The 24,184-nt window shown below is 49.6% G+C and overlaps 1 long non-coding RNA gene across 1 annotated transcript; it reads right to left on the bottom strand.

Moving 5' to 3' along the window:
• Nucleotides 1-20,310: 20,310 nt before the first annotated feature.
• Nucleotides 20,311-23,067, bottom strand: LOC113624095 (uncharacterized). The gene is made up of 2 exons (XR_003434210.1): nt 22,918-23,067; nt 20,311-21,863 (listed from the first exon to the last, which is right to left on the bottom strand). It is a non-coding gene; the product is annotated as an uncharacterized LOC113624095 (long non-coding RNA).
• Between the last annotated feature and the right edge of the window lie 1,117 nt (nt 23,068-24,184).

Raw genomic sequence — 24,184 nt, 5'->3', positions numbered from 1 at the left:
TATGTCGACCTCCTAGCTCCTAGTACCTCAGAATGAGACTATCTTTGGAGATAGGATCTATAAAATGGTAACTTAGGTAAAACGAGGTCACTAGGGTGGGCCTTAATCCAATAGGACTGGTGTCCTTATAAGAAGAAGAGATTAGAGCACAGACACACACAGACCACGTGAGGACACAGGTAGAAGACAGCTGTCTACAGCACAAGCAGAGAGGTCTCAGGAGAAAACAATCTGCCCACACCTTGATCTTGGGCCTCCAGCCTCCAGAACTGTGAGAAAATACATTTCTCTTGTTTAAGCCGCCCAGTCTGTGACATTTTGTTACCAGCAATCCTAGCAAACTAATACAATCATTATTCATCACCCCAATACTTTTAAATGTTTTTCAGCCATATGCATTTATCCTCATTTCTAAGAGGATAAGGACCTTTTATTTACTAGAGTAAATAAAAGGTCCTTATAAGAGGAATTCATAGGCTGTGTCCCCTGCAAACACACACACACACACACACACACACACACACACACACACACACACGTACACACACTGTCCATAATGCCCTCTACTCACCAACCTCTCTGATAAAACATGGTCACCTCCACCAGTTCAAGCACTGATTACAGTCTGGGTAAATCCTGATTTGCCTTTTCCCAGGTCGTGGTCCACTTGACCGAAAATAGCCGTGGCCGTGTTAGTTGGAGGAGGTAATATATCTCCCCTGCCTTTCTAATAAATAACGCTGTGGCTATGATTTTAAGATCAGGTCCATGCCGTTACCAGAACATCCGTGGGAGCGCTGGATGCTTCCGTCTCGTCCAGGCTCCAAGCGCACACGGGACTCCAGACTGTGCGAGCCACTTTCCCTGAGCCAGGCAGAGCCCCGCAGACGTTCCCGAAACTTCATCAACTTCATCTTCCTCGCAAGAGATCGCCCCAGCTGCCAGGAGCTCAGAAGCGTCAGGGGATCTGTCATCCGTTTTGTTCGCTGCTAAAGGCTGCTCTTTTCTGAAGGAAGCCACTGCCCTGGAAGTAAGGGTCACAGATGAGCCGAAAGGCGGATCTACCCACCAAAAACAATAAGTCATTCTGAGATGGCTCTTCTCCCTGGTAAACTTTCAAAAGATGCCATTTAGTCCAAGCGAGGATGTAGGCTTCTTCTTTCAGACGGCCCTACCCGGTGAAAACAGTTTCTCCATCCAAGGAAACTGTGGAAATAAAACACCTTAAAAACAAATTTGCATTTTTCATAATGTTATTTTATTGAAAAAACAACATGAGAATAAAATAAGAATCCAAGGCTAAAATTGCCCTCAGGCCCACCCCCTAAGAAAAATTGGTGTTTCTCTTTATCCAAACCATTCTCGTTCGTACGTAAATTCAGTTTTCATGTATAAAAATGTTAAATCACGTAAATAGCCAGTAGTTTGTTTTTCTCTTTCTGAAAAATGTGCCTTCTTTGGAAGGATACAAGGGTAATAACATGAAAATGGGCAGAAATCACAAAGGCTGTGATTCATGGAATCATCGGCTGTCATGTGACAGCCCAGGGCCTAAGGTCAGGGCCCCCATCCCAGGGCCCGAGAGGGTCCTTGCTGTGCCCACTCCTTTCGAGGGAGGAAACACTGCCACCAGCCTCAGAAATGGGTCACCAGAGTCGCTTACAACTTGCGCAGCGCTTTGCCTTCCATATGTCTGCCCACTCAGTGATGACTTAAGTTGCTAAGAGTGGTGCCTATCTGAGAGAAAGCCACCTGTCCACGTGAGAATTGCCCCTCGCCTGTGTCCTTTCCCTCTGTACCTGTATTGACTTCAGAGGAGGCACGCAGCCAGCAGACCAACCCAAGAGGACCAGAAGCTAATTCTCATCCTTTCCCGGACAAGCATTGGGAAACTCCTCCCAGCTCAGGGGGCCCGGCCCTCACCTGCTGCAGCTTCTGGAGACTGAATTTGCCTGGGAGCAGCGGTGTAGACAGCAGTCAGGCAGCGAGGATGCTGCAGGACCCCCATCCTCCCCTCCCCACCCCCAGGCTGGCCCAGAGCCCACCAGGGGTCCCTGCTCAGGGGCTGCAGCCCAGACGCCTGGCTCCGCCCCGCTTCCAAACCCCTGCCACCCCGTCCATGGTGACTGGCCCTTTGGTCTCCCTTCTCAGCCTAGTCTTCAGCCTGCCTCACCCCCTGCCCTGACGGGGAACTCCCAGTACGAATCCCAGACTCCTCCAAGGGGAGCGGGGAGGACGGCAGGCCCCCTATCCATGTTCTGCAACCCACGGTCAATTCCAGAGCCTTACAGTCCAAGTCAGAGCCGTGAGGGACAAGCCAGGAGAAAAGAGACAAACCATTCACACCACAACGGCCAGACTCTGCCCTACCCCAGAGTGCCCACCAGTAAACCTTTCATTAGGCGAATCATTTCATTCTTCCCTTCTTTCTTCCTTTCCTTCCTTCCTTCCTTCCTTCTTTCTTCTTTCTCTCTTTTTCAGAGTAATGCTGGCACATAGCTAAACACACACACACACACACACACACACACTTGTGCACAGGCAGGCACACACACACACGCCACACAGTAGACACACACACCCTGCCTCTGTCATTCAACTACATGTTGCCATGTGGCCAGAAATTGCAATATCCAATAGGGAAAAAGGAAACCACATGCTCTGGCTGAACCAGAGGAAGAAAGACGGGGCGAGGAGCCTTTGCCCGAGTAGCAGCCCGTACGTGTTGGCCACATCTGTCTCGCCCAGTGGAGTCACCCACAGCACCGCTACCTACGTGTCCTGAGGATAGCCTTGCCTCCCCTTCCCGTTTCAGGTCTTCCCCTTTGTCTCTCTTTCTCTTCATCATCCACAGACACGGATGTCCTGGGCATGCACTCATCCTACCGGGAAAACTACCTGATTATCTTGAGACTTGGCAGGCGCTTGATAATTGCGGGCCATGGAGAAGAGAGCGTCAGGGCCTTTCTGGCATCTGGATCACGGAGGCTGTCCTTGGAACAAGCTCTGGGCCCTCCTGCTTCCTGGACCAGTTTGTGACCAGAAGGCGTGCGAGTACTTGTGAACATGGGGACTGTGTGTGTGTGTGTGCGTGTGTGTGATGCACTGGAGGGAGCCTGCAGATGGTGGGGTGAGGTGTGGATCCCCAGGTGTCTGGTGGGAGCACAGCAGGACGGGCGCGAGAGAAAGTTCCCGTCTTGAGCCCTGTGCCCCAGCACGTTGGCAAGCCATCAAGGATAGAAAGGACTGTCAGGAACCCCCAGCCTGACAGGGGCAGAGCTAGAGCTGAAATCGATGGAGGTCAAGGCTATGTGGAGAATGCGGTCCCGGGCAAGTCCCCAGTGACAACAGGCCAATCTAGGCGAAGCACAGTTAGCAGATCAGTGAAGGGCAAGGGGGCAAATCCGATTCCATAATCAAGGCCGTCAACGCAGAACCATCAGGGCTCCCTGGGCAGTGCATGGGATGGAAATATCCTGGCCCCGGAGAAGGAAGAGGCGGTCAGACCCGCCTCGCCTGAGCTGTGTGACCCTAGCCCAGTCAACCAACCTCTCTCCGCCTCAGTTTACTCACCAGGCAACCTGGGATGCTAACAACACCTCCCTCAGACCGCTGTCAAGAACAAATCCAGTCCACAAGGCGCTCTGAGACCCACATGCTGTGGAACTGCTGGTCTTTGTTTCCAAAAAGTACCTGTCAGCTGATCTGACAGAGAGAGCAGCGCTGGCAAAGCCTGGAGAGTGAGGCAGCCTGATGTTGTCAAGGGACATAAGGAAGCTGGGAGGAGCGACAAACAGGCAAGGAGGCTGGAGGGGGGACCCCGCCCCAGGGAGTCTGGGGCCTGATCCATGAAACAGGGCAGGTGACTGGAACTGGAGAAAAGTCACTCGGGAGGTGGGGAGACCTGACCTGGGAGACCACCTAGGAGTCCTGTTGCATCAGTTGAGTTGGTATATGAAGGATATACAACATACAGTGGATACAGAGAATACAATGGGTATACAGTATACGGTGGATGTACAGAACCACGGCTGTACAGTATACTGTGGAAATGTACGGGGGAGTGGAAATGAGACAGCTGGGCAAGGGCGGCAAGGGCAGGCAGACATAACCAGGACAGGCTCGCTAGCAGGGTGATGGGCTTTGGTGAAGAGGCCCCAGAGACCGCTCTCTGGCCTCTAATTTGGGAGAATGCCGGGGTCATGGTGCTACCCCAAGATTCAGGGGGTGTGACCTCTAAGAACATCTCAACCCTCCTGGGACCACTGCGTCTCCCTCTTCCCGGCAGCCTGCCCGGGAGCCCCTCTGTCTTCTAGTTGATGTTCCCAGCACTTGGAAGCAAGGAGGATTCAAGGAGGCATCACCTGCATACAGGTGAGCCCGACGGTAGGAAGGAGCCCTGCCCCTTCCCCTCTGGAGAAGAACCAGAAGGACACAGTCCCTGCCCCCTCGGGCCAGGATGCGGAGGGCTGGGTTCAGAGAGTCCAGAACTGGGCCGGAAGGGCTCCCCAAGGCAGCCCCGTCAGTGGAGGCTGAGGTCAAGTCCACGTGGGCATCGGGGAGACCTGGACTCAGACAGACTCGGGTCTGCAGGTGGGAGGCAGGATGAGACAGTCTTCCTCAGTCAGGTCTGCAGGATCCCAGCTGAGCCGAACTTCAGAGTCAAAAGCCCTCGGGCTGGACCACTATCTCCACCAGGCTCAAAACAGAGGCCTGGGATCTGGGCTCTTTCAATGGCCAAACAAAGCAACGTCAGTAACCAAACAAATGCTGGTTATTCTCCGGGCTCCGCAGCAAACAGAGGAGAGGCTGCTTTGTGCTATTATTAACTTGCCAAAAAAGCCCCTTGCTTTCTCCAAAGTTCCCCCTCGCATGCGTTCGTCCTTCACCCCCCAGTTTTCCTCCAAACCCACCAAACACGGCCCCTCTTGTGGCCAAGGGCTCAAGGGTCCCACAGGGATGGCGGGAGAACAGCCTTCCCGCTTCCGAAGTGCAGGGCACAAACACCTTCCTAAGTCCAGCTTAACTGGAAATGACTCACAGGACAATCCAGGCCACCAAGAGCTCTCGTGACAGCAGTGAATCCTCGTCAGAGGCCTCGGGCGTTGAGACGCCCCAGAGCCGAGGGCACCTCCTCTGAGGCAGACCCTGACACACCATGCACTGGTGAATCCGCTTCCCTCAGTCAACGGGTACCCAGGCGGCTGGATGTCGCTACCACAATAACCCAGGAAGTGGATACAGAGCGTGACCCTCAGAAATTCCCATGGACCCAGGTTTAGTCATCTACAGCCATCAAGGGACGTGGAGGGGAAGGCAGCTGTGGGCTGGTTGCAACCTCATGGTCACACAACACTACATGGAGAGACCCCTGCTACAGATGAACATTGCATGACAAAATGGAACGCCCTCTTTTTTTTCCCTCCTAACCTGGAAATGATGTCATATCTCTCCACACACAGTAAACATTTCCCAATTCAGAGACCATGAACATCAATCCTGCTGATATAGTATAGCCTCCTATATTCTGTTTTCTTAAAGATAAGTTTTGAACTTCACACTAAGAAAAAAAATGGAATGGGTGTGAGTTATGCAGTCCATGTGAAGAACACAGAATCCTCTTTCAATGTAAATTAAAAAGTTACAAATAGTAATAAGATAGAAGGTAATTTTACCTTCCCCTAACCCAAGAGCCATTCACCTGCAATTGTTACGGAAACATCTGAAACCATGTGTGAGGATGGAGGTGAGCTTGCCTGGATCCTGGACCCTCATACATCGCTGAACAACGGATATGACCCTTTCAGAAACAACGGAACAATCCGTGCATTCTCAAAACGTTTTAACCATTTGACCCAGAAACCCGCTTGCTGGAAACTTGCACTAAGAAACAATTTGAAAGAACAAAAATCCTACGTGGATAAATATGTTCACTGTGGTGTTATTTATAAGTTAAATGTTGAATGCAACTGAAGTATTCAATATCTGGGCACAATCAGTAAATTATGTACCATCAAATCAGTATAATATTGCATTGTGGTTAAAATGATAATTGTAGCAACAAAGAAAAAGCTATTAGTATTGCTACATGATAACCTACAAAAAATGTGGGAATATTGGGCAAGGTCAGGAAGGCACTTCCCCAGAATGAAAGCAGATGTTGACTTCCTTTTTTGTTTAATCTGTCTATCTAACTGCCCTTCACTTTGTTCTAGAATATTCTCAGGGAACCATTGTATATCTGTTTTATTAGGATGCTGGAAATAGGGGCTCACTCTTTCAAAATCATTTCTGAGAGTTTATTCTAAGGAAATAATCCCACATTCACTGCTATACTACTTCTATTATTTTTAATGGGAATAACATAAATGACAAATAATAAGGGATTACACAAATAATATACATCCAAACAATGAAATATTGTGCTGTCAATCGAATTGTGATATAAAAGAGTAATAACATAGAGAAATGTTTCAGATATATTAAATGAATAAAGCAAACTATGAAACTGATCTTAAGGTCTAATTACTCTTTAGTAAAAGTGTATATTTTTCTTTAATTTTAATTTCTTAATTTTTTTCTTTTCTACAATAAAATTATCTGAAAATGAAAGAAGTGTTCCCAGAGCTGAGACTGATAGTTTAAGCAGAAAAATACCTAAGAGTTAGGAGCTAAATCTATAAAACTCTTAGAAGAAAACATAGCTGTAAATCTTCATGACCTTGGATTAGGCAATGATTTCTTTCATGTAACACCAAAAGCACACACAAGCAAAGAAAAAAATACATAAATTGGACTTCATCAAATTAAAAACTTGTGTGACAGAAGACACCAACGAGAAAGTGAAAAGAGAACCCACAGAACGGTAGAAAATATTTGCAAGTCCCATATCTGATAAGGATGTAGTATCCAGGACATATAAAGAATGTTTACAATTCAACACTAAAAAGAAAAGTAACTCAATTCAAAAATGCGCAAAGAATCTAAATAAACATTTCTCCAAAGAAGATGTACAAATGGTCAATAAGTACACAAAACAGTGCTCAACATCATTAGTCTTTAGGGAAATGCAAATCAAAATCATCATTAGATAACATGTTTACACGCAGCTAGGATGGCTAGAATTTTAAAAATGGACAATAAAATGCACTGATGAGGGTGTGGAGAGACTGGGGCCCTCATACAATCCTGGTGGGAATGTAACATGGTGAAGTCACTGTGGAAAATAGTCTGGCAGTCCGTCAAAAAGGTAAACATAGTTCGCACATGACCCAGAAATTCCACTGCTAGATCCGTACCCAAGAGAACTGAAAACATATGTCCACACAAAAACTTGTACAGAAACGTCCATAGCAGCAGATTCATAATGTTCAAAAGCGGAAGCAACCCAAACGTCCACCAGCCAATGAACAGATGAGCAAAATGTGGTCTGTCCATACAATAGAATATTATTGGCCACTAAGAGGAATGAATAACTGATACAATGAAAGCTACAACATAGACAAACCATGAAAACATTATACTCAGTGAAAGAAGCCTGACACGAAACGCCACATATTGTATGATTTTACTTAGAGGAAATAAAGCAAATCCATAGAGACAGAAAGTAAAGTAGGGGGTTTCCAGGCCCAGGGAAGGAGGGAAGTGACTGCTTATAGGTACAGGATTTTTTTGAGGATGTAAATGTTCTGGAATTGGATAGTAATGATTATTGCACACTCTGTGAATATACTAAACACTGCTGTATCGGACACTTTAAAGGAGTGGACTTTATGGTGTGTGAATTACAGTTGACCCATGAACAATGCCGGGGTTAGGGATGCAGACACTCCGTGCAGTCGAAAATATAACTTTACAGTCGGCCCTCTGTACCCAAGGTTCAACATCCTTGGATTCAACCAACATCAGATCGTGTAGTACTGTGGTATATATTTGTTGAAAACAATTCACGTATAAGTGGACCCTCGCAGTTCAAACCCATGTTGTTCAAGGGTCAACTGTGTATCTGAATTTTTAAAGAATAAAGTATGATGAATCATTATTTACAGGTCATTTTAAACCCAAATAGCGGATACAAGGACTCTATAGCACAGAACTTTTGAATTTCCCGGTGACAGCCACAGGAAAAATATTCAAGAAGACCTCAGCAGATAATGAACAGAATGTTTTCTCCTTGAGTTAATAACACAAGGCAATGTTCACATGAAGATTTCAGATCCGTTGGTGATCTGGGAGAAAAAAATCACACTAGCTTAAGGAAAATGTGATCAAATCTGTAAGCCCGAGGTTTAAATACTCTCTAAACCAATCAGAGATTGGAATATCCGGTCACATAGGAATCCTCAAACCTGACATTTTTATTATGAACCTGTACTCTTGACCTGAGTAGTTCTTGGGAGTGAAATACAGCAGCTACAAGTCCCAGTAAGTCCTGCTGCTTACACCCCTCCCCAGCCAGGGCTTTTCGTCCACACACTGTTCTCTGTCTCCCACTTTGAACCAAAGATCACTTCCTATTGTCCAAAAAAAAGATGGAAAAAGTACAGGCCAGCTTTTCTCAGGAGGCTAAGCTGGGCTGTCAGGAGATAAGCAACATTTTGACACCGAAGCTTCATCTTCGCTTTTGGATCAGTTGGTGAAACCCGCTCTTAGAAGCGTCACCTCGCCTGGGCGTCCGGTCCAGGCAACAGCGCTAAGTCAGAAGGCTGCCTCGGACCAGAGGTAACAGACCCACAGGTGAACAAGACATACTTTTCTCTAAAGTGCAGGCTCCTAACTTTCCCTTCGATTTAACCCAAAACTGCCTTCAAGAATGAAACCTGTGCTTTAGGAATGCAACCGCAGAGGTAACCTCAGGAAAGCCAGAGGCCCAGCAGCCCAGAAGCTTTCCAAGCAGGAGGTGGCTTACAGGTCACCAAGTCCAGCTTTCCCGCCCGTCAGGAGCCCTATCCCAGAAGCAGGCCCGGCAGACCGTCCTGCAGACCCAGTGTGACAGGAACTCCGTCCCACAAGGCAGCTCTCCCGGCTGATTTGATTCTCTTGGGCTGGGCTGAAGTTTACCTTGCTGAGATTTCCCACAGAGGTTCAAGCTTTTTGCTCTGAAGCGGCTTGTAGAAGGAATCTACTCCTAGCTCACATGAAAGTCCTTCAGATGTTTGAACATGTCAGCCAGATCTAGGCCATTGGCTCAGTGACACTGAGAGCAGATGACACCAGGGAGAAGAGATGAAGAGATGTCCAATGCTAACCGAGGTCTCCACCTCCGAGCCCGTGTAACTTGGAGCCAGACACTTCCATTCTCTGTTGCCCACAAAAAAAATACTGATACCACTTCCTCACCGGCACTGTAATGTGAAATGCTTTAAGAGATACCCCATAAAGCTCAAAACAAATCGCTCTTGATTTTTGTTTGAGAGAGAAATTCACCAGTGCAGTCATCCAGGTTTGCAAGCCTGGCGGTGACCAAGGCCCGTGGCAAGTGCTTTCTCCACATTTTCTCCTCCATCTTTACAGATGCTTAGGCTGGGATCCTCTCCCCATCTGGCCCTTCCACACAGTTCCTCAGGAGGACCTGCTCAGCTCCACCCGCGTCTTGCATAAGAATTATTCACAAGGGATGTCGGTGATGAGAGGCAGATACTGTCAGAAACAGTACTGGGACAAGTCCATCGCCCCGAGTTCTAGCCCTGCCTCGGCCACCATCAACAGGGACCTTGGGTAAGTCCCTTCACCTGGGAGGGTGGGGGGGTGCCTCAGGGCCCTCATCTGTAAAAGGGAAGGACTGGAATCCGAGACCCCCGAGGTCAGTTCTCATGTCTTACCCCAGCCCTGCCCGCTGTTTGCGAGCTCCTGCGCCAGGCCCCCGACGCGCCGAACGCTGAGTGATCAACAGTTTCAATCACAGTGAGAAATGGGTTTGGCGGAGCTGAAGCCCGCGCCAAGGCAGTGAGGAGGCGCCTGGGCACAGGAACTGCCATAGAAGCAGCTTTGTCGACTTAGCAAGACAGTCCTTTCCTTTATTTCTTGTAAAGAAAAAGATGCCATCATTCTTAACCTCATCCAACGGCCGGTCGAGGACCACTCACTCCACAAGGGTCCTGCTATGATGTCCTATAAATCTGGAGGGAAACTGAGGCACAGCGGACAGCAGAGAAGGCCCTACTCCATGTGGGTGTGGTCACAGGACGAGGCCTCAGGGCTGAGGGCCTGGGGAGTGGGCAGAGGCGTCAGGGAGGAACAGCAGCTCGGGGTGGAGGGGGGCGCAGCTCTGCCATTCCTGGTCCTCTTTCAAAAGAAACCTAAAGTCAGCATTGTGATTGACTGAGATTAATCACATCCCTCCAAAAGCACCTCTGGGTAACACTGGTCCCAGCACCCCGGTCTGACAGTGAATAGCAGTGGAGGCCATCAGCAGACGCCGTCTGGGCAGGAAGCTTCAGGAAACACAGAGGTCAGGGCCAAGAGGCAGGCTGGGCTGGCCCTTGGTGGCAGCAGAGGCATCAGGACCCAGGGCAGGGCAAACCAATGGTCAGGAGCCCAAGATGAGTGACCACGGGGTCTGGACCACAGCCAGGGGGCAGAGGGCAGCTGGGGCAGAGGTATGGGACACATGAAGGAGTCAGGTCAGGGGTCAGAGCATCCTCACCTGGATAAGGTGGATGAGCTATCCAAGCGCAGAGCTGGCCAGACAGAGGGAACAGTGAGCCCATGCCACGTCCCCTAGACTGGGGACTTCTGCATCACTGGCTCTCAAACATCGAGCACAGCCCCGCACAGAGGAGGCAGCAATGATGTTTGCAGGAACAGTGATGTTAACAAAAGGCCACCCACTTCCATGGTCACCTCTTACCTCTTCTCTAATCTTCCCAAGGGACTCCCAAAGCCTCATCCCGCTTCCCACCCTCAAAGCTCTGGGAAATGGCCTTCAGACAAGAGTGGCATTTTATGCTTGGCGGTGGTCTTTTCTCCACATACACCCCACAAAACCCCTGTGGGGTTCCTATTGCTATCCCCATCTTCCAGACAAAGAAACTGAGGCTGAGGCAGGTCAATTAACCTGCATGAGGTCACCAGCTAGTAAGTGGCAGTGCCAGGTGCCCTGCAGGGTCAAGTGGGCAAGCCACCGTCCCTACCCACGGAGGGCAAGTGAGGCCCTCCTGGGCCTTTGGGCTTCCAAGGTTGCCCTCTTCCCCACCCCTTCCCCCTCTCTCCTCTCCCTCCCCTCCCCTCCCCTTCCTCCCTCCCCCTCTCCTGTCTCTTCCTCTCCCAGGCTATGTCTGAGATAAACCTACTCAATTACCCTCAATGAAGAAAACACCTAGGAAAGATGTGAGGAGCCTTCTTCTTATTTTAGATGTGTTCTTGATTTCCCTTTGTGGGAGCTAATATTTAACGTAGCTGAGCCAGGTTTAAATTTGGGCCAGCCAACCCGGATACCTCCCTCTCACAACTGTCTGTGACTCACTGACTGCACCAACTGCCCTGGGTTAGTGTCGTCTTATCCATCCATCATGCATTCATTCAACAACCACTCACTGTCCATTCCCTCTGTGCCAGGCCCTAGCAACTTGGTGTCCAGCTCTTGGGCAATAGAAGTGGCCACTATGATGCAGCCGCCACGAGCCAGTCTTGAGACAGATAACATTCCATCAAATCCCCTCAACACCCCTTCAAAGTCAGTGTTAGCATCTTCTTTTACATCAAGAACTGTCGAGAGGTTGAATAACTTACCTCAAGGCGCTCAGTTTCAGAGCAAGAGTCCAAGCTTAGACGGGTCCAAATCCAGAGCGAGTGTTCTCGCCACCAGACTCTACCTACCTCCAGCCGACTTCTTCCCCCCTTATCCCTTCCAGTCATAGACCCCCAAAACAATTCGGGGGACCTTGTCAGCCCCTCTCCTCAAGCTGGGAACCAGCAGCTCTTGGGCTGGTGCCAACATTTCAGGACCTGAGGGCCCCCTTCTCACGTTTTGATGAGGCTGACATCCCACTTATCCTGCCGCCCCCACCCCCAATCATCACTGTTGCAGCCGGAGCCCTAAACTAGACTGCAAGCTCACGTGCCTTTTGGAGCTTCTGTTTACCTGCTCTTTGTCCTGGGAAGGGATCCACCTCTGTGGGGACGATCAAGGTACAAACCCCTCTGATGGCCTCTCTGGGGCAATCAGGTTTTATGTGACAAAACCACACACGGAATTCCCTACTGATATGACAACTTTGGTGTGCAAACCAGAGAGAGAAGTCTGCAGATAAAGGAGGTACCTCCCCTATTAAGGTCCATCCCGAGGCCATAAAGACCTACATGCTCTCACTAGGATGAGGAGAAGTCCAGGCAGACCAAGAGTTGATCTTTATGGCCTGTGTCTGGGTCAACTCCACATAAACCCGATTTTACACCCTGTGGTTAGTTTATTCTTTCCCAGGGTAAGAGAAGGAGACTGGTCCTTCGCGAATTTAGAAGCTATGCCAAACAGAGCATCAGATAATTTGGCCCGACTGGGCAACGATCAGCCTCAGGTTTTAATGCATATTTCTTTTAAGCAGTTTATGCAAAAATGGCCTCACTAATGTGGTGAAGAGAGGACAACTCAATAAAGCCCAGTTGTTCATCTGGTTTGAAAGCCCTCTGCAGTGCCTCCGTGTGGATTAGCGGCTGGCGTGCTCAGATAAACCAAAACCAGGCGGCTTGCGAGGTGGGAGTGCAGAGGCCCCGGTTCGACGTGAGCTCAGACAGGGCCGTCCGTTGGCAGGGTTTCCACAGGACCGTCATGGGCACTAAGAGTGGGAAAGGAGCCTGGTCCGTGGGCTACAGAAGCACAGAGCAGCAGCGGGGGACTGAGGCCAGGGTCTCCCTCATGCTCGTATGAGCTGTCTGGCCTTGGACAAGTAGCTCACGTGAGCCTCAGTTCTCCAGGGCATCCCTCACGTAAAAGGGAGGCTGTAGCACTGATCTCACAGTGTGGTGGAGGGGATCTGAGGACCCGAGGAGAGAGTGCGTATGATGTGTTATGCCTCCAACAAGCTGTATCCATGTCGATTATGAAGATGAGTGGCTAAGCAAGCATCCTGACAAGGAAGTTCACCCCCACGTCCAGACTCATCCCGTCTCTCCCAGATCAACAGAGACTCGCACAAAATACAAAATCCGGTAGCTGCCGCTGTTGGGTACCGGCTCTGTGCACACAAGACCTCATTTATCCCTCACAGCGACTCTCCTGGGTATCAGTGGGGCAACGTTATGGAGAATGAAGCTAAGAATCTGGAAAGTTCGGGTATTTGCATAAATACCCGGGGCTGGGTTTGAAGAGCGGCTCTAAGAAGTGAAGAGACACGAATGAATGCCCACGCAAGACAGAAACGGACTCACAGATATAGAAAACAAACTAGTGGTTACTAGCGGGGAGATGGAAGGGCGAAGGGCAAATTAGGCGTATGGGGGGAGAAAAGAAGTGAAAAGAAGCAGGAAGTGACCCACTCAAGGCAGAAGGAGAGCCTGGTGCTGCCCGGAGACCCCCAGCCCCTGCTTCTCTTCCCCCTGCCCCCTCTGAAGGGGACCAGCTGGGCTCACACCACCCCTGCCCTGGGCAGACAGGGTGCTGGGGTCCACTCCAAGAGCCTGCCACATCGCTGCTCCATAAAGAACGGGCTGCACGCAGCTGCTCCAGGCACTGCCTCCCGGTCGACTCTAGGGAACCTGAAAGTGACCATAGACTCCCAGGAAGCCACTCAGCGCTGTGACCAAGCGGGTCCCCCAGGGCGCCCACAGGGAGGAGGGTACTGCTGTCCTTGCTGACTCTTTCCCATTCTGCAGTTGGCTGACTTTGGCTTTGAGCTTTCACAGTGCATGTCTATAGCGTCTCCCTGGAAAGAAAGTGTCCTTGTTCTGCTTGGAAGGGACCAGACACCCTCCTTCCTCCCGTGCGGGATCCAGAGCTTCCAGCTCGGGGCTCAACAGACTGGAAAACAGCAAACACTGTCTCGCAGAGGATGTTTCCAGCTAAGATGATGCTGCGGTTCCTTTCAGAGCCCAGGAGGAATGTTTAGCCTGCCAACAGAAAGGGGTAATAAAGTTTGTCGTCAAATATTGAGAAACTTCAGACCGCACGGGAATCCGTGGCCTTGAACGCTGAACGCCCTTGTGAGGCCTGTGTCACAGAAGCAGTATTTCACTCTAACGTGATGTTTTTACAGGTCATCACAGAGCAGAACGTGGAAGCTGTAAAGACCCAGGGTGATCTGGTCTGACTCCCTATGTTGCTGAGAAGGAAGTGAAACCCAGCGAGGGGGGCACTCACCCAAGGTCGAGGGGGCCCTGGCTGCAGAGCTGAGAGCGGCCAGAGCGTTAGTCAGTGCCTGCTATGGCGGAACTCCGACCCCCTATAATGTATATGTTGAAGCCCTAGCCTCCAGGATGTCAGAATGTGACTGTATTTGGAGGGAGGGTCTTTAAAGAGGTAATTATGTTATAATGAGTTCATACGGGCGGTCCTAACCCAATATGACTGGTGTCCTTATAAGAGGAGGAGGTTGGGACACAGACATGCACAGATGGGTGCCCACATGAACCACACTGAGAACAGGGCCAGCTACACGCCAAGGAGAGAGTCCTCAGGAGAAACCAACCCTGCTTGATCGCAGGCTTCTGGCCTCCAGACCTGTGAGAAATAAATTTCTGTTGCTTAAACCACCCAGTCTGTGGGGCTTGGCTACAGCAGCCCTAGCTCACTAACATATACCCCTCTCTGCTTCCCCCAAACGCACAGCATTTAGGGAATGGGAATTTTTGCACAGTTATTGACATAGATGATATGCTGAGCAAAGTGCTTTTAGTTAGCAACACCTATTTGGGAGAATCCCTGGGATACTGCTTGTGTCGTGCAGACAATGATATAAAGTCATGGGAATGGCTTTCCAGCTATCTCTGCAATCACTTCCCAAGGAAGACATTCGAAATGTCTCAGGCAGCGATGACATCCCTGGAGTGACTGGTCAAGGGGAGCGGTGCCCACTTTTATGGACAAGATCAAGTTCATTTGTTTAAACAAAGTATAGCAAGAGTCTCACGAATGTTTGTTCGCACTTCTTAAGTTACGGAAACGGACCAAGAAGGCAAAAGTAGGGAAACATGGATGGAAGTAGGTGGAGGAGGGAGTTAAAGAAAACTGGAAGGGCTGCCCTGGTGGCGCAGTAGTTGAGAGTCCGCCTGCCAATGCAGGGGACGCGGGTTCGTGCCCCGGTCCGGGAAGGTCCCACATGCCGCGGAGCGGCTGGGCCCGTGAGCCATGGCCGCTGAGCCTGCACGTTCGGAGCCTGTGCTCCGCAACAGGAGAGGCCACAACAGTGAGAGGCCCGCGTACCGCAAGAAAAAACCAAAAAACTGGAAGATGGATCCAACTCACCTGTGCATCTCACCGACCAGTAGTGACCAGCATTCTGTGGGTGAGAGACGGGCATGAAGATGGACACTGTCCAGCACTGTTGGCGACAGACCGTGAAGCATGGAGGCCACACGTGTGGACTTGGAGCCAAGCTGCTTCCCACCCTTGCTGGCTGTGTGAGCTTGGCAGGTTCCTTAACCTCTCTGTGCCTTGGTTTCCCCAGTATGTTTTAAATAGAAATCAGAGTAACGCCTCTCTCACAGGATCCAATGAGTTAAAACATGCAAAGCTGTCAGCACAGGGAGGGGAACACAGAGGCCCTGGTCACCTCCGGGCTTGCAGATGAAGTCAGACTCTTGGAAAAACAATAGGAAGAAAATGCAATGAGTCCTAATAAAGGGCTTTGGAAGCCCAGAGGAGAGAACTGCTGACTCTGTCACGGTGGGCTGCGAAAAGGTGGGTCCGAAGAGGTGCCTCGCGAGCTGGCCTGGGCCCAGATCCCAGACTATGTTCTGGAAGAGGGAACACCTGCAGGTAAGGCCAGGGGCGTTCGTAGATATCGTAAATACTACATGTCTGGGGAACTGCAGGGAGCTTGTTGCCCCTGGAGAGAAAGCTGTGCTGGGGAGGGTGGTGGGAACTAGGGATGGAGGGGTTGATAGGGGCCAGCCACGAACGACCTCCTGGTTGTTGCTAAAACAGAGACTGGGCTGCATCCTAAGAGCACAGGAGTCGAGCGCCACAAGATTTTAAACAGGAGGTTGTGTGCTCCGTGGACGAGGAAGGGCTGGGTCAGAAAGAAAGGGTCTGCGAGCAGGGAGACTGGCCAGGGCAGCACCCGCTCGCCCAGGAGGAAATGACAAGGGTGCAGACCAGAGCAGAGCTGTGAGGGCGGAGAGGCAGGGCAGGGCAAAGGGGGCGGGGCAGAGCAAGGGGGCAGGGCATCCAACCGCTTCCTCTCCCTGGGCAAACGGGGTGCCACGTTCCCCGGCCTCCCTGGCAGTTAGCTTAGGGACCACAGGACTGAGTTCTGGTCAGCGGGATGAAGCAGAAGTGTCGTAAACCGTTTCCAGGCTCCTTGCGGGATCCTCTGGTCTGCTCTTCCCCTTCGGCGGCACCTAGCATGTTCCCGGGCTCCAGGTGTTTCTGGTGCAGATGGAGCAGGGCGCGATCCCTGAGTGGCTGCCTGGAGGAGAGCTGCCAGGAGACATGTCCAACCCACATCACACTTGTGTGCGCAGGACACAAACGTTTACTGTGTTAGGCCGCTGAAATTTGGGGATAGTTGTCACCAGAGCATAGCCCACCTGACCACATGGGGGAATCAGAGCACTTGTCGTTGGACCAGGCTGGGGAGAGAGGTGAGCCTCGGACGACTCACTTGGGCAAGCAGATGAAGGTGGTGCCGTTAACAATAGCCAGCCAGAGATACTGGCCAGTAAGCCGTCACTTTTATCCTAGACATGTGGGTTCGAGGTGCTTGTGACAAAGGAAACAGAGGCGGCTAGAAATGCATCAGAGAAGGGCTAGGGCTGCAGCGGTGGATTTGGGAGTATCAGATCCAAGTGGTCACTGAAGTCTTGGAGAAGGAAAGGAAGTGGCTGGCATTGGGGAGCGGGGGATGCAGAGGGCAAAGAACACTAATAGTTAAACAAGAAGAGGAGTCAGTGAAGGGCCAGCAGGATGCTGCCTTTCAAGAAGAGCAAAAGGAGAGTTTGACGAGGATGCCGAGGGAGCAGAGGCTCCGCGAAGAGAGGCATCGACAGGGTGAGATGCTGCAGACAGGGCGAGTCGGATTAACACCAAAAGAGCACACAGGTCCAGCAAACAGCAGGCCACTGAAACCTCACATCCAACCCAGAGCCAGCCCAGGGGAGCAAGGGGAAGGGCACCAAATCCCTGTGGCCAAGGAATGAGACAGAGGGGACATCTCCCTGGAGAAGCTTGGCCGGAAGGGGAGAGGGAGGCTGAGGGAGATGCAGGGTCCAGAGAGGTGAGCGTTAAACAGAGAGAATGGAAGAAGGACCATCCACCGGGGAAATAGCCGGCAGGAGGCAAGTGAGAGAAGATACAGCAGAGAGAGGTGATACTTGATGGAAAGACATTGAACCCAGAGGAGGAAGGAACATGGCAGGAGATGGCGATGGGAGCCAATAACCTCCCCAGGGCAACTTCCTCCAGGGGCCTTTGAAATCCCAAGATGGCAGCCGAGCTGGGATGCTGCCCCCCACCCTGCCCGGGGTGCCAGCCTGCTGGTGCAGAGAAACTGCTCAGCCCTGTCATCCGGGGATGGCTCTGACACCACACAGGGCTGGGTTCAGCTAAATGATAACTCTCGTGCGAGGCCCTTGGCCTCGGAGGAAAGCCAAAGGCCTTGGAGGAAGATAACAGGTGGTTACGACAGTCCCAACCCTTGAGGCACCAGAGGTCCAGGAAGTGAGATAAGGAGGGTTCAGAAATAACTCACCAGAGGCAGACAGTAATAAGTGCCCAAGGCAAGGAGCAGATGCTGCGCTGAGGGGGTTCCACAGGGAGATGTCTTCCAGCTGGAAGAGATCAGGGAAGAAACACCTGAAGCAGGGTCCTTGGGAGCCAGGCCTAGTCTGTGCTTACCAGCGTCACTTCCAGGTTCTGGAATAAATGGTTTCTCTCCTTCATCTGGCCTGGGCTTCCTTCTGGTTTAACTGGCGCCCACTGCTGTCACAGTGCTGTTTTAATACCCTTTGTTCCTTGGATGATAACAGAAAAATGAATCTAATATGGTAAAAAGAGCTGACTCCTGGACCTCCATGGGCATCTCCTGGGGTTGCGGGAACAGAGGTGTTCAAGCAGGACCCCAGGAATTGCTGGTATTTACATCGTGTGTGGTTCAGAGTACCTGCGAGTACCACAGTGCCTGCTTTGACAATTACAAGCCATGCTCCTTTGTCAATTACAGGCCAGTCCTGGCTGCCGTAACAGAATCCCTCCGACAGAATCCCTCCGACTAGGCAGCTTCAACAGCAAACATTTATTTCTCCAAGCTCTAGGGGCTGGAGGAGATTGGGCCACCGGCCTGGTCGGGTTCTGGTGAGACCTCTCTTCCTGGCTTGCAAATGGCCACCCTCTTGCTGTGTCCTCACGTGGTGGAGGGAGAGATCATCTCTCTCATGTCTCTTTATAAAGGCACTAAGCCCATACATGGAGGCATCACCCTCACAATCTCATCACCTCCCAAAGGCCCCACCTCCAAATACCATCACCCTGGGGATGACGACTTCAACATGTGAATTTGGGGGAAACACAAACATTCAGCATGTAGCACGCCTTTGCAAATTCACTCCTGTTGGTAATGAAAAATCCAAAAGATAAACTTCACTTCTCAGATCTTCCAAATAATCAACGAATTTGGACCACAAAGGATGTGAATAATTTCTTAAGGGAGGGGAGTGAATCATCTCAAGTCCAACACATAATGAACTATTTATATAACAAGTAAATTTTAAGCAATGAAATGGACACTAACTAAGGTCAGTAACTTATTTTAAAAAGTATTTTTGCATCTCTTAACCTGATTTCTTTTCACACTACCCTTTGCAGTCACAGGTAAGAGAACCAAAACGTGTAACGTTTAAGATCAACCTAAGGTCACAGGGTCACTTGTCAAGAGAGGCTTGATCCGGAACCAGTGTTGTGAGAAAGAGCCGGTCATTCTAGAATAGTTCTGGTCAACTCTGGGGAAAGGGTGCAGAGAGAATAAAAAACCCCTGGGGCTCTCATTTCTGTGTCGTGGGCACTAGCTTCCATGGGACAGTGACCACTTTAAGGGTTGAATTCTTGAGCCAACACACTCAAATAGCCCCGAGGGCCAGGAATGGGCGGGAGGGGAGGCAGGAAAGCCCGCATCACAGACAGCTCACCTTCCACCTTTCAGCATCCGAACCATCAGGATGGTGTGAGATGAGCGCTGGGGCTCAGCATACAGAGCCTCCCTGTGTGGACCTGCCCCAGTGTCCAGGAGGGGCTGGCAGGGCTCCCCAGTAAACCAAACCCCAAAGCAAGTCCCACTTTCTACAGACGAACCTTCCTCACTCAGTCGAGGCCTGGTTTACACTCGGTGTGCTGGCGTCTCCCCTCAACCCCAGACACTGACCTTCTAAACTTAAAAATCCCATTGGCTGCTTTTACCCCTAAGCACACAGGTCACGAAGATTCGGGGCCAGAGTCCAGGTCCCCGCTCCCTCCACCTCCAGGAGCAGTTTGCACTGGGTTTATTGTTTGCAAGCAGAAGCCTGTGGCTTCGATTCTTGATAATTTAGAGCTGATCAGCAAGGAAAATATATTTTGCAAGGTGCAGTGAGGGTAGACCATCTTCTCCCCTGGCCACTTCGCAGGCATATGGCCTGTCATCCCACCAGGTAGGAAGTGATTATCAGAGCGACACAAACAGATTTTTTTGTCAAAGACCAGGTGTGATTTTCTCAGGTTCTGTGAGAACACGCACTCATGTTTTTACCAACCCAATCTGTTTTCCAGCAGCCAAGGGGCGGCAGGACCTGGGAAGCCAACCTGGATGTTCGGGAGTCACAAAGGTGCAGCCTCTGGAAACTTCGAGCATCCCTGACCTGACAGGAGGTTGAACCACCGAGGATCCAGGGAGTTGGCCCACGACCCCTGAGTGACAAGGAAAGGTGGGCTGCAGGGAGACAAGCGGGCCTGGGGGCAGGGGTCCCAAGCTCGTCCTATGACCCCAGGCAGCACTTCCACTTCCTACCTGGCCAGCCCCTCACCTGTGACAGCAGGGACCTCTGCAAAGCCACCTCCTTGCACAGAACCGTATAACAGGGCTCATCTACTGCACAGGACCAGAACTTCTTTTTTTTCTTTTTACCTCACTATGGCTGGTTTAGTTCTAAGATCTCTTTGAAATAAAATTCAAGACTTGGAAGAGATACTAGTGTAAAGATGGCAGGTGGAACACATTCCTTTACTTTTATTACCTCCCTCGTGACCTTGAAAACAAAAACTTTTGGGGTTTTTTTTTTGTACAGTATAGATAATACAGTATAGAGCTGTACTATCCAATATGATAGCCACTAGTCACATGTGCTAAATTTACATTTTTCTTAAATAAGTTCTAAACTTCAGTTTCCAGGTCACACTAGCCACATCTCAAGTGCTCAATAGCTACGTATGGCCAGTAGCTATCATACTGAACAGAGCAGATAAAGAACATTTCCATCACAGCAGAAAATTCTATCGGATGGTGCTGGTATAGACCTGCTAGGAGCAAAAGCCATGGGGAGAGCACAGTGGGAAAATGCTGGGAAGTGCAGGATGGGTGGTGACTGGCTGGGTAGGTGGGATAAAGCTGGATCCTAAACCAGAACTGGGGGATGCAAGAAGCCAGATCACCCTCTTCCTTTGTGGGGACGGAGCAGGAGTGTCAAAGGAAGCCACGTGCCCTAACTCTGAAAAATGGCTAAACCAAGATAATGAACTTCATTGAAAGGATTTGAAAAATGCCGTCTCTCTTCTACCTTGACTACTATACCTACTTGGTGACATAAAAGGACAATGCATAGCAAAGTACTACACACTGGGGGGCTTAAAATGACAGAAATCTCTTGTGGCACAGTTCTGGAGGCTGGAGGCCTGAAATCAAGGTGTGGGCAGGGCTGGTTTCTCATGAGAGCTCTGAGGGAGAAACCGTCCACGCTTCTCTCCTCGCTCTGGTGAAGGTCCACGATCTTTGCTTCCCTGGCTTGTCGATCACTAGCTCCATCCTCACATGGCCTTTTCCCTGTGTCTCTGTCTTTCCATGGCCTTCTTATGAGGACGCCAACTACATTGGATTAGGGACTTTCTCTACTCCAATGTGACCTCATCAACTAATGACATCTACAAGACCCCATTTCCAAGAAGCTCACAATCTGAGGTACTGGGGGTTATAGGACCCCAACATGTCCGTTTAGGAGGACTTGATTCAACCCGTAACAGCCAGGTTCCAATTGGAGTCCTCAGATGTCCCTGAGTTCTACACCAGAACACGGCATCACAAAAAGAGCCTGGCCCCGTCTCTTCTTTCCCACCCCCGATTCCTCCCGTACCGGAGGGGCCTTGTCATTTCTCCGTCCACACCTCCCACCAACCACTGCCTCTCGGCCACCCCTCGGCCTAGGTGTACACATGCTGGCAGCACTGTCCACTCCAGGAGGATGAGCCCTGGAAAGAGGTCCACGAAGGCCCTAGAAGCAAGGATGGGGTCATTTGGACAGGGAATTTCAAGACTCCATCTCCCTTAAAGTACATTCTAGAAGGACAGAATGAAGTTCAGGCTCTGGGTAGGCATGTCCTCTTGGTCTTTGTGAAAAGGCACAGCTGGAAGAGGGAACTCGGGACTCTCCAAAGCTCTCATCCCAGGTCTAAGGGCAGCCTTGCCAAGAAGCAGCCAGATTTTCTCAGCAGAATCCATGGAGGGCTCAGGATTTGGTGGTCCCAAATACTTCTGCAATTGAAGGTAAAAGTGGAGTTATAAATGGAATGACTTGAAAGTCTGTTTATGAAGCAGTTTTGTCTTCAAATCCCCTTTCCCACCTCAGCAGAGGACTGAGGGTTTATGCTCTGGAGAGAATAGAATGGAAGGTATCTAGACAGGAGTTTCCAGGCACAGCTGAAGCCTGGGGTACCATACAGAAACAGGGGGCAAATGAAGGTTTGTATACTGAATATTGAGACGCTGTACCCCACCCCCAGCTCTCTTTTCTCACTCGACTTCCAGAATGTCTAGCCTGTCACCTCCAGGAAGAAGGTTAAACCGTCCTTCCTTGTGAACTTAAACCAGCACAAGAAGAAAGATATAAAGGTCCTAATGTTGATAGTTCCCCAGCAAAACAGCCCAGCCATGTCGGCAATCTCAATCACACATTCAGTGCTGCCAATCAGCTTCTTATGTCCCACTCGTACATATGAGCCAGGAACCAAGGGTGTCAGACATCTGAAGAAAGCCTCTAACATGAGAGATAGAAACCAAAGCACAGAGAAGAGGTGCTACTTGGAGGAAACAAAGATAATGCACAGAGAAGAAAGCATCAAAAACAGAGAGAGAAGAAGATATGGCATCCATAAAAAATGAAACTTTTTTATAATATTTATATTTTAGAGGAATATTTAGAGGGAAAAAATCCACGGAAAATTTCAAATGTAATATCAAGAACAGAAATCTCATTTAAAAGATTAGAAGATAAAATAGAGAAATAGAAGAAATAGAGCAAAATTGAAGGTTTAGTTCAACAAGTTCAACATACGATAATAGAATTCAGAGAGAGAAACCAAGGAAAACAGAGGAAAGGAAATGATCAAGATATAGTTTAAGAAAATTTCTGAGAACTAAAAGACATGATTTTCTAGCCTAAAAGACCCATTGAATGCCCAGTAAAATAGATGAAAATAGACACACCCCAAGTTAATCATCATGAAATTTAAGAACATTGAGGACAAACAGAAGGTTCTACAAGCTGTCTGTGTCAGATATTCAAGGTGTCAAGATATTTACCACATACCTCTGGAAGCTACTAGAAGATTTTCTCATCCAAAACAAGAGAGAAAACTGTGAAAACATGCATTGGATGCAACTCAAGAGAAGATCAAATGGTAAATATCAGACTTCTGGTTTCAGCTCCAACATGTAAAGAGCTCTGAAGTCATCATCCACCATCCTTACAACAACAACAACAAGAAAAGCTGGACAAGCTGAAAAACAATGACTTTTCTTGGACTCATTAGGTAACTGATGTTGCAGGGCAAACTGCCACCCATAAATCTGGAGAGGCAGGTACATCCAGAGTCATAGCCAAGATCTTACCTGGAGCAAAATCTGCTGAAGTCATAAACTAGTAGGGACACTTAAAAGGCAATTTTGATGAATTGCTGGAGTCTTTTAGTGTGGACTAGCCTAAAAAAGAAAACTTCTGGAGCTATGGGATTGGGGGGGCTCTCACACTATTTTGGGCTTTACCTCTGGGAACCCCACCAAGTTCTCACAGTGAAGATCCAAGAAAGATCCCCTCATGGCTCTGGCAGGGGGAGGGAAAGGTAATCATGTGAAATATGCCCAGAGCATTCTCCATAACAAATGCCAACTCCTCAAGGGAGAAGAGTTTGCCAAGGCCTATCCCAGCTGAGGGAAGGGCATTCCTCCCAATACAGCACCCCCCAAGTCTTCTTGGATCATGTATCAGGGGAAAGGCAGGGGAACATAGTTAACAGGGATCATAGTTTCAAGGAAATAGATTTGGAACACTGCATCCAAGGAAGTGAGTAGAAGACAGGGAGACAAAACTACATTACTTGTGATGGTCACAGCCTCAAAACTCAGGTCCATTAAAGACTGAGATTTAATCAGAAGATAATAGAACACTTTCCCCTTCCCAGTGCTTTACCATGGCACCAGTAGGTCTCAGTATAATAACTGGAAAAGCTGCAAGACTCAGCCTTTCTCTGAGAAGGAGAGCTTAGGGAAGCCCACAGTCAAGAGGGGAGAGAAACAAGGACATTCAGGGGATTTGAAGCCTCTGGCACACACAGCTACAGCAAATATGAAACACAGCCCAGCTTCTAGTCAGATTTACATAAATCCTCACACGAAAGCCTATTTCCATCAATTCCTTTTACCCAGCACAACATGTCTGGCTTTCAACAAGAAAGTATAAGGCATGCCAAAAGGCAAACAAAACCACAGCCTGAAGAGACAAGCAATCGTCAGAACCAGACTCAGATATAACACAGATGTTGGAATTATCAGACAGGGAATTTTAAATAACTATGATT

Source organism: Aethalodelphis obliquidens, unplaced genomic scaffold (genome assembly GCF_003676395.1).
Source record: "Aethalodelphis obliquidens isolate GAN/ISIS:26980383/991018 unplaced genomic scaffold, ASM367639v1 scaffold12, whole genome shotgun sequence".
NCBI classification, from domain to species: Eukaryota; Metazoa; Chordata; class Mammalia; order Artiodactyla; family Delphinidae; genus Aethalodelphis; species Aethalodelphis obliquidens.
This window is presented reverse-complemented; position numbering and strand designations above follow the sequence as displayed.